General features: G+C 40.5%; 1 long non-coding RNA gene across 1 annotated transcript in view; it reads right to left on the bottom strand.

Moving 5' to 3' along the window:
• Nucleotides 1-439: 439 nt before the first annotated feature.
• Nucleotides 440-4,205, bottom strand: part of LOC309692743 — a 10,292-nt gene continuing 6,526 nt past the window's right edge. The window contains exons 3-4 of the long non-coding RNA XR_014272431.1: nucleotides 3,098-3,192; nucleotides 440-1,026 (exon numbers count right to left, since the gene is read on the bottom strand). This is a non-coding gene — a long non-coding RNA (uncharacterized lncRNA). The remainder of the gene's footprint in view (nucleotides 1,027-3,097; nucleotides 3,193-4,205) is intronic.

The following is a 4,205-nucleotide window of genomic DNA, read 5'->3' as shown; positions in this document are numbered from 1 at the left end:
GGTCTTTGTCTGAGGGTGATTATTGTGCGATTTTTATCTGCACATTTTCCTGAGAGAAATTGTGCACTTTAAACTCCAGATACATACTTACTGGTCACTTTGTTAGATAAACCTGTTCAGCTGCTCATCAATACAAGTACTTTATCAGCCAATCTAATGGTAGCAATTCATTACAATTACTCTGTGTGCACAATTATTAGGCAAGCTGGATTTTTGAGGATTAATTTCACAACTACAGTGCACTCTGTCAATCCAAATGTTAATGAACCTAAACCTGAATGTTTAAGAAAGTAAAAGTGAGGTTATGTCTTTAAGAGAATGAGAATATAAGCACAATTATTTGGCAACTATTAGTGTGCAGAATTATCATGCAACTAAATGAAAAATGAGCATTTTCCCATCTCACTAGTTTATTTTCATCTGTTAAAGTGAGAAGAATAAAACCACTCAAAATTTACATATAAACATTTCTAACATGTCAAAAAAATAAAATCAGTGACCAATATAGCCACCCTTCTTTTCAATAACTGTCACATGTTTTTTGCTCTGTTGACAATCAACTGTTTGTGCTGCAGCAACCACAGCCTCCCAGACACTGTTCAGAGAGGTGTACTGTTTCCCTACACTATAAATCTCCCATTTAAGCAGGGCCCACAGGTTCTGAATAGGGTTTAGGTCAGGTGAGGAAGGGGACCATGCCATTATTTTTTTCATCCTTAAGGCCTTTACTGACTAGCCATGCAGTGGAGTACTTTGATGCATGCGGTGGAGCATTGTCCTGCATAAAAATCATGGTCTTCTTGAAAGATGCAGACCTTTTCCTGTGCCACTGCTTGAAGAAAGTCTCTTCTAAAAACTGGCCGTAGGTTTTGGAGTTGATTTTGAGGCCATCATTAACCCGAAGAGGTCCAACAAGCACATCTTTAATAATACCAACCCATACCAGTACCCCACCTCCACCTTGCTGGCGTCTGAGTCGAAGTGCAGCTCTGTGTCCGTTACTGATCCAGCCATGGGCCCATCCATCTGGGTGCAAAACAGCAAAACGTTTGATGGTTCTGTGATCAGTCACACCCCCAATATCTTGGTAATTTCAAGAGTTCTGCATCCCTCTGAAAGAACTTCTACAATTTTTGACTTTTCAGAGTCCTTCAAATCTCTTTTTTGGCCCATTTTGCCTGAGGAAGAGAAGCTGCCTAAAAATTATGCGCACCTTTATATTGAGTGTTGATCTCTTTAGGCCACACCCTCACTCATTACGCAAATACACATCACCTGGTATGCTTAAATCCAATAGGCACTCAAGTTTATCCAGCTCGAAGTTGGAAAATATGCATAAAAATTATAATACGGCCAAAATACTCACTTCCCTAATAATTGTGCACACAGTGTAAGCATGTAGACATGGTCAAGAAAACCTGCTGAAGTTAAAACTAAGCATCAGAATGAGGAAGAAAAGGGATGTAAGTGACTTTGGACATGGAATGATTGTTGATGCCAGTGTGGTGTGATGAGTGTATTATATGTATGAGCTTTTCAAACAGTAAAGGTGCAAAAAATAATTGGAATATGGTGCTTTTTAAAAAGAAAAATCATTTTGTTGATCCTAAATTTGTATCAACAATTATTTTTTATTATGGATTAACACAGAGAATGGATCAAAATAAAGATTTCATTGATTAATTTCTGTTGCAACATTCAGAGGGTAGGGTCAGGCTACTGCGTGAACAACAGGACAGTGTGGATCCATCCTTCCTGGTTCAGACTGTTGGTGGTGTAATGATTGGACCCTTCTGTACCAGCTGAGCATGGTTCCAGTGCCACAGTCTACCTGACTATTGTTGCTGGTCATGTCAGGTCATCGATGTATGCCCAAACTGTTCCATGGTGCTTCCAGCAGCCGTGTCACAAACATGCCACTGAGTTCACTGTACTAAATTCACCTCCACAATCAACATATGTCACTCCACTAGAGCACCTTTGGGATGTGGTGGAGTTGTGGTTTGGATCATGGATGTGCAACTGACAAATCAGCAACAACAGTGTGCTGTTAAGCTCAAGCAGGTGACCCAGACGCTGTGAGGATAATGAGGCAGCCAGGCTCCTCTGTGGGCCACTTGCTGCATGTCTTACCCCTGTTTTCCTTTTGTATCCTATACAAATACTACCAGAAGACAATCTGAAGAACCACAAAAAGAATACTTTGTCTCCATCTGGCCCATTGTGTCCATCTGGGGTTAGACACCATAATATGTAAGCCTCAAAACAGTATTCTTTTCATCTTATGGCACAGATGTGTCTGGATACTTCAAATAATCATTGAGGCTGGTTATAAACTTCATCAGTATTACATCTATCGTGCACAGGAGAATGAGATTCAAGTTTTCGGTTTTCTTTCTTTCCGTCTAAGACTCTCACTTCAGGTTTTCCTCTCAAGGTCCACTTGACACGATAAGACACGGCAACTAAGTGGCAAAGTCCTGGATATAAAGCAATGCATCTGACTTAAAGGTGCCTTCAGCTCTGGACAAATTGCCCAACCTTGTGATTAGGAGGGGCAGCCAATCAGAGGAAAGTTGACTTAAAGGAAGAGATGAGAGGCTGAGCTAAGGACCACTATAAGATAAAGAGGGCTCAATTTAAAGTGTGAACCATGCTAATTCGCTTTAGTAGAGGCTAAGCTGGAATAGAATATAACATAGTATAACAGGTCCACTTTAACTATCAACTTATTCCACTAGGTGTCAGTGTCGAACTGCACTCCTGTGTCTGATATCCCCCATCATGTTTGTACTTAAAGTCTGGCATAGTCTCTGTGAGTACTGTGAAACTTGAGACTCACATTACTACCCCAGTCTTGCCGAATGACCTCAGACACACAGCACCTGATCTACGGAGCATATTTACCTTTAAGAATGCTATTCATGGGTAAAGAATCAACCTCTTTCAAATTTAGGAAGACGTGGAGAGGTTTGGCTTCGGTGTGTAAATCAGTATTAAATACTTCATTGATCTGTCTAAGAGCTGTTAAGATTGTGAGAGCTATAGGGATTGGGGTTTTATTTTGAAGGGAGATATTGAGCTGTGTGCGATCAACCTTGCTATGACGGCAGTCTCAAAGTTCAGTCCGCCAACAGGCCAGATGAGGGCGCCGCCTCCTGCTCCATCCTTTGTCCTCAGTCGCAACCCGCTCTGTATAATCACAGCAGGAGAAAATACATGCTGTGACATAAGGCTGTTTAATCCTCTCTCCTCTGAAAAATGTATTCTGTCACGCAGCAATCTGCTCTCCCTTCCTGTCTGTTCTTATTGCAGTAGCAGTGCAGAGCCACATAATTACTCTCTTATAGTTCTGTGTTCATTTTTCTTTTTGTAAATTTGCTGTATTGTGTATCTATTTCCTTTCTTTAGGTTATGTAGAAAAAAAATATAAATTACAAACAGCCTTCCAGTACATCCTGCATACACTTCTATTTTTCCTGTATTGTATATTCAGTGCCAGGCCACAAGCCACAGCGTGTCGGAGCCCTAGAGGGTCTTCATCTTGGCCTGGAATGTCAGTCAGGTGATCAACAGGTCGTGGTTTGTGTGCCAGCACAGCCAGAAAACATGAAAAAGATTCTGCCACACAAAGATTGATGTAATAAGGGAAGACCTGGTGAGCAGCCAGATCCTCCACATCCTGAATGTCATCAAGGAGTTCTGCAGCAAATTAGTAGGCTACTGCACTTCAGCTACATGACAGATTTAAAGATTTTAAAAGAAAAGAAAAGAAAAGAAAGAAAAGAAAGGGCAACAGCAGCTGACCTGACTCGTAATCCCTAGTTTGAGTAAATCTTGAAAAACAAAAGCTTCTAAAACTGACTTGTGTCTCTCATTTTGCCATCTTTGCATGTTAGAAACCTTATCTTTTAAACACACACACACAGTCTGTAAAACATGCAAATCCGAAGTCTAAACTAAAAGGTGACATTTGTCAAGGTTATGAGTAATAGTGATGAGTAATGTCACCTTTATGTATAAAATTGGCAGGGTGAAAATCTGACATCTTGTAGCAGCATATTTGCATGTCTTGTAATTAGGATGTGTTAGTTTAAATCTGAATTTGGGCATTCCAAGCAACAGCAGCTTTGATGACAAATGATGACAGGCCCACACACTATATGCTTTATTTTATGCAATATGGCTAAGGAGTATTGTTCAAC

The sequence above is a fragment of the Aulonocara stuartgranti genome (assembly GCF_965226115.1).
Source record: "Aulonocara stuartgranti genome assembly, chromosome: 17".
Taxonomy (NCBI): domain Eukaryota; kingdom Metazoa; phylum Chordata; class Actinopteri; order Cichliformes; family Cichlidae; genus Aulonocara; species Aulonocara stuartgranti.
This window is presented reverse-complemented; position numbering and strand designations above follow the sequence as displayed.